The sequence below is a fragment of the Watersipora subatra genome, chromosome 4 (genome assembly GCF_963576615.1).
Source record: "Watersipora subatra chromosome 4, tzWatSuba1.1, whole genome shotgun sequence".
NCBI lineage: Eukaryota > Metazoa > Bryozoa > Gymnolaemata > Cheilostomatida > Watersiporidae > Watersipora > Watersipora subatra.
Window position 1 is genome coordinate 14,210,495 of NC_088711.1, and position 6,547 is coordinate 14,217,041.

Consider the following 6,547-nt stretch of genomic DNA (forward strand, 5'->3'; position numbering starts at 1 on the left):
TGGATTGGTAGTGGTAGTAATGTGTGGAGTGGTGGTTGTCGTTGGAGTAGTTGTAGGCAATAAAACTGTTGTCAAGCCATCTGGTAGAACTTGTTCATAACTAGCAGGATTGCTTTCCATGTCTGCAGTGATGGGCCCCTCTCCTGACACAATAACATCATCTACATTGCTAAACGCTCCATCGACTTGAAGAAATTGATAAGCGGAAGGAGTCGAAGTCGGATATTTTAACTCAATATTATAGTTATATGTGACTCCATCTTCAAGTGAATTCTGCTGATCAATGAGCTGCCACAGAGTGCCTGAAACAAACACAATTCAGCAGAGTATTAGGTGTGCTGCAAAAACTGTTTGCCATTACGTTTACCTACATACGTCGCCATTCTTACCCAATCAAAATAGGAGAGTCATGAGTAAGTCATTTAAACCTTAGCCTGGGATGATAACTCTATGACTACGTAACCGTTTTCATAAAGTAAAGTTGTCAGCCTTTGTCAAACCACTATTATTGAGTGCGTACAAAAAATGCGCAAAACAAGATTTGAGTGAAGTTTGAAAATGATGAGTATTTGTAGCACAACAGGAAGCAGCTGACTGTCAGCTTTTTAACCTTTTTTAAAATTTAATTATCAAGATTTATTCCCTCTCTGCTGCATGTATGGCTCATATGTTCTGAATCAGAATTATCCTGGAACTGACTATACTGTAACCCTCTGCACATGGAGTTTGGTACAGGAGCAATTATGGCTGGATGCCCTTCCTCACAGCACTAATGGTCCTTCTGTGATTCGAACCACTGACCTACTGATTATATACCAGTGTACTAACCACTAAACCACAGCTTGTTTAGTGTTGTTTTTTCTAAAGGGCTGCTACCAGCTCCTCAGTACATTCTCTAAAAATAAATAACCTCATTGATCAATCAATCAATGTATTCAAGTGATTACATTGATTCCTTCTTGCAGCTCATCACCTGGTCAGTCGGTCGACAGGAGCTCGTACTCAGCAATAGCACCTTTATGTAAGACATTGATAAATTAATAGTAGCGGAAATTACTTGTAGTAGTCAGACAGCACCAGACAAGCTGACATATTTAACTATCTTTATTAAATGTAGCTTAGTTTTATAGATCAAGCTACAAATGATGGAGATACTTTGATTTTTACAGAATGTTGCACAGGTTTATGCTAAAACGTTGCACATTTTTGAATATCTAAACTCCTATGAAGCTCTAAAAACTAATCGTAGTTCATAAAAGAGTGTGGAACAGTCAAGTATAAAGTATTTGCACAGTTTTTCAGTCGCCAAAGATGATAATAATTGCAGAGTAAAAACACTCATTTTCATTAGGCAGGAATTAAACATTAGCTCATTATAATTCTTCTGTAGGTAAGATAGTTTGTAAGAGAAACCAGATACATGTACAATATATATGTAAACGGCTAGACTCCCACAACAATTAGGAAGACTAAAAAAAATGCTTTGAAAAGGTTTACAAATTAAAAAACCAGTTATCTTTAAAATCATATTCATTTAGGCTAAAATGATAAAGAGATTAACTTGACTCGATGGATTAGTAATAGCGTCCTTTGCTCCATCTCAAGCTACAGTGGAATATGATGTTCAACCAATTTCAAGTTAAATGAATTTCTAGGATTGTTCTGCTCTCCCTTGACACTTTGGCTACGTGATGAAAAGTTCATGCTAGACCTTACACCCAAAACAATAAAAAAACTTGCATTTTAATTCTTCACAATGAGTCAGATAAGCCTCATACTGTCTCAGTGGGAATAGGTGGTAATGAGATTGAATCATTCGTTAATTTTATCTTACAGTCTGCTACATGAGAAAACATTAAAACCAGAATATTAGTGAGAATGTTGCACAATATAGGTAGCTCCACCAGATGTGACTATAATATCTGCAATTAGAAAGGTGTAGTTTTTCTGTAAACTCATAGTTCCTTGAATACCAGTTGATTTGCCATTTGCATCCAAGCGCTAATAATGATCGGTACGCTTCTTGTTTCGGGTGAAGACAAAAATTACAAACTGCGTAACTTTTTGCATTTTGTGCGTATCCAAGAGGAGGAGGAGTAACCTAGCTATTTAAGACTGGCAGCATCTCCATAGAAATTTTACTAGTTACTGACTAAAAATTTCACTAATTACTAAATCAGTATGATTTACTACAACAACAAAGTTGTCTAACTAACACGGATTTAGTTTCTATGCACCAGCTTTCATAAGGCTACCTGAGTGTCACACTGTTATTGTACGGAACACCAAATTTTTACCAAAGCCTGCATTTTATAAACACCTTGCCTAGAATCTAGGCAATGATCTAGGCCCTAGATGATTGTAACTAGCATTTCATGACTCGGTTAGCGTAGTACTGCTTCCATACGTAAGTCACCTTTGGACAGTATATTCCTTTCGGTAACGTCAACTGAACTCAAAATCAGCTCACATTAGAATAATACAGTTTGATAACTTATGTGCATAAGTGAGAAAATTATCAACAACAAATATTTCGTGTTACGAACAATGGTAGATACAAACGGTGTTGTGCGTACAGACGCTACTCTATAACCCCTTATAACTATATCTAAAAATGTTGTATTAAAGGGCAACACACTCATTGATATGTTTGCTACAGTTTGCAGCCAGAACTGGCTTTTTATGTGCAATAGAAGAGAAGTTATGAGCCTCGATCTATTGTAAGCCTAAATGAATACGTCCAGACATGGCAACATCCAGATACATGTATATTAACATTTATATTAAATACCAGGTTACCATGTATTTATGTACATGTATATATGCAATAAACAGTTTATTTATTATTTTCTATTTTTGATTATTTTTCACAAATCAATATATTAAATGATAAGAATGTCATAAATGATAGTTCTTCAATTTTGAGACTCCACAATACTAACTGTCCTTGACCTTCATCTTGTTGTTTACATGTAGATACACATTCAGATCTCAAGTTGTTACAAACTCAGAGTTCACATTTATAACTTTTGACCATAATGTGCTTGCAGCTTCTTCCAAAAGTACGGTAGTCAATTAGAATTATATTTGGATGTCAACATGCTGCGAAATTGTTTATATAACCACAATGATGCTATCAAATAATTTGCTATAAACTGCAAGTTTATAAGTTATATAATAATCTATTAAATACTGCAAATACATATTCAAGGACAAGTGACATAAACAAACAAAAATTACAATACATGCAGAAACAAAAATTATCATTTTTGAAACAAAAAATATTTGCATCGTTTCCTCGACAGGTTGCGTTCTGATTGTTGCTTTCATATGGAACGATTTTATCTTCTTCTGGCAGTTCAATACCTTCCAAAGTGCCTGCTGGCCTCAACTCTTTTTCTGCGCTGCTGAACAACTCGATATTAGTGTTCAAACAATCTTTTTAGCAGAGCAAAAATTTTATACTTTGCTATTTTAAAAACATTTTGCGAAAATAATAATGAACTTTTAGTCCAGACGCACTGCACAAGTTGTAGTCTGAGACAACTTCTGAACGAATTCACTTAACGAATGACTGTCCAGAACGTATCTCGTTCGTAAGTAGGAGAGCATCTATATTACAATATATGTTTGTCTAGCATTTAAAATTAAATCTTTTTGTAAGCTCTATTGTTGTTGAGTGAATTATTCCCTATATCTTACACATTGCTATGTGAAAGACAAGAGTCAGTTGCTGCTTGCTGAAAGAATAACTATCAGAAGTCCTTCAAGACAATTAGGTTTACACGCAGATAGCTGATGCAATGATTATGAAGTTTGGCACCGCAGCTAACTGTCATAACAGTGCAGATATCAGCTAACTGTCATAACAGCGCAGACATCAGCTAACTGTCATAACAGTGCAGACATCAGCTAACTGTCATAACACTCCAGACATCAGCTAACTGTCATAACAGTGCAGTCATCAGCTAACTGTCGTAACACTCCAGACATCAACTAACAGTCATAACAGTACAGACATCAGCTAACTGTCATAACAGTACAGTCATTAGCTAACTTTCATAGCAGTACAGACATCAGCTAACTGTCATAACAGTGCAGACATCAGCTAACTGTCATAACAGCGCAGACATCAGCTAACTGTCATAACAGTGCAGACATCAGGTAACTGTCATAACAGTGCAGGCATCAGCTAAACGTCATAGCAGGAAAGTCATCAGCTAACTGTCATAACAGTTCAGACATCAGCTAACTGTCATAACAGCGCAGACATCAGCTAACTGTCATAACAGCGCAGACATCAGCTAACTGTCATAACAGTGCAGACATCAGCTGTCATAACAGGGCAGACATAATAACTTACCAGAACTTGAGGAATCGATGGTACCTCCATTTACATCAACATCGCCTGGATCTGTCAGCAAATTCACTTCAACGCCGCTGTCAAAGTACAGATACAAGACCCAACCATCTGGATCAGCAGCTACCCTGCCTCCTGAAAGTTGTTTGCAGAAATCAGAAAATTGCAAATCAAAAGAACAATAAATGAATTTGGAAAATTGTTGAGTTATTTTCAATTGATACATTTATTGAAAATAGAAAAAAATATACTTGCACACAATTTAGACAAAGACTTACCTTTGAACATTCTTTAGCCACAAAATTATTACAAAGATTTAACATAATGGAAGAAATATTAAAGATCAAAATTAGCAACTCTCTATGCATTTTCCTGGAAAGACAAAATCAGAATATGTCGCGTTGCATAATAGAGTTTGCTTTGAAAGTGTATTTTTTCACAGTAAAATCAACTCGGTGCTTAGCAATGAGCAATGATAAGTTGAGTGTAACAACTGCATAAGAGTTGTCACCTCCTAGCGATTACGCAGCATGACGACATCTGAATATCATTCTAATTGACTACCGTACTTTTGAAAGAAGCTGCTTGAACAATATAGTCCAAAGTTATAAATGCGAACTCTGAGTTTGTAACAACTTAAGATCTGAATGTGTATCTACATGTACACAATAAGATGAAGGTCAAGGACAGTTAGTATTGTGGAGTCTCAAAATTAAAAAATAAATAAACTGTTTATTGTATATATAAAAGCATACATGATAACCTGGTATTTAAGATAAATGTTGATATATCCGGATGTTGCCATATCTGGATGTTACTATATCTGAGTGTTACTACGTATATCTGGATGTTACTATATATCTGGATGTTACTATCTATATCTGAGTGCTACTATGCTACAATATATGAATGTTACTATATCTGGATGTTACGATCTGAATGTTACTACATCTGAGTGCTACTACATATGGACATTACTATATCTGGATGTTTACTATCTGGTTATTGCTAATCTAGATGTTATTATATCTGGGTGTTACTATATCGGGATGGTACCATACCTGGTTGTTACCATATCTGGATGTTACCATCTGGTTCCTAGTATATCTGGGTGTTGTTATATCTGAGTGTTTCTATATCTGAGTGCTACTATATCTATATGCTAATATCTAGACTGATTACCTGTAACAAGAATAGATAAGGTGCCACCGACAATTGTGTCAGAATTTTTTGAGGCTCCACTTCCTTGCCCATTGTTTCCCGAGTCCTGCACCTCTGTTAGGCGTTCCAACTGGACAATTACAGCAGCACGGGCAGAAAGTAGTATAGAAAGAAAGAAGACAACTGGCGGAGTCAGGTTGCTAGAGCTATAATTAGAAATAGAACAACTGCTAGTGATCTCAATAATCCTCACAATTAATTTTTTAAAGGTTTGCTCGACAGCTCGCTGCTGATTTGATTATAGTAATAAAGTTAATACAGGAAGAATGTTATAATTTATTAATAAATTTATAATTATAAACCTCAACAGAAGTGCCTCTAGAAGTAACATCTTATGATTGACTATAAGTAGATTGTAAGATCCCATTTTGTTTTTCTAACTGATGTTGATATAATTACTACACTACTTTTACCCATATTTGTGACTTAATGAACATGCAATCTGCAAATAAACAAAATCGTTGATAAGATCTCAGAAATATTCACATGCCCAAATGGTGAATGAGTATAAGAGACGAGATTATGCTTGACAAGGCGTAATGGTTTCAGGTAGGAGTACACTGCCATACTCAAAAAGAAGAGTTTATTGAAATAAGTTGGCAAAACGATTACATTTTGCTACTTTGATAACATCTCTATCCGCTCCTCCTACACATATTCACTCTGTTACATTTATCTACAAATCTTACCGCAGAATCTTCATGTTATCCTTTCATAAGATATATCATAGCTGCTCCAAAAATTCTGTAAATGTGTGACGCGCACAAGTTTCTCAACCCTATTGATTTAGAAAGCAATAGCTTGTCCTGTATTGTCATAGCCTAATTGATGCTGTACCTTGCCAACAACATAAACTCAAGATCATGACAATGGTGATTGTTTTGAGAGAGAGAACAATGGTCTGACCATAATCAATAACTGAAATAATAGCAATTGAACTCATGAATGAAACAGAATTGAACCGAA